The following is a 532-nucleotide window of genomic DNA, read 5'->3' as shown; positions in this document are numbered from 1 at the left end:
CTGCGGACGGCTTTTACTCGAGCTGCAATCTGGACATGACTTCACATGCTTCTCCACGTCGGCGTACAAGCCGATCCAATAATAATCGGACTTAACGCGGTGGAACGTTCTCACCACACCTTGATGTCCTCCTTCCAGCGAGTCGTGACAGTTCTGCAAGACCTCTTGAATCATCGTTGTCGGTACCACAAGCCGCAGCTTGGTCTCCTCTTGCCAACCGTGGTCGTACCGACGATTCAATCCAAGATAGTGAAGCACGCCGTCTTCTGATAACACGAACCGGTCAGCATACTTCCAGGCATCTCGAGCTTCTTTGTAACTCAGCTCTTCTGCTTGGCCCTGAAGCACCTTCTTGATGTTAAACCACTTCTGCTCCTCGTCTTGTGCCACCAGTATCCGTCTGCGTCGTTCCCGCTGTATCGCTACCGGATCAACATCTTCCGCATCGGGAAATGCCGATGGTACAGTCTTGTGAGGATGGTCTGGCAAATCTTCGCCGGAATGAATCTTCGGTGGACGTCTCTCGTCGTTC

The sequence above is a fragment of the Phytophthora infestans genome, genomic scaffold (genome assembly GCF_000142945.1).
Source record: "Phytophthora infestans T30-4 supercont1.53 genomic scaffold, whole genome shotgun sequence".
In the NCBI taxonomy this organism is placed as follows: domain Eukaryota; phylum Oomycota; class Peronosporomycetes; order Peronosporales; family Peronosporaceae; genus Phytophthora; species Phytophthora infestans.
This window is presented reverse-complemented; position numbering follows the sequence as displayed.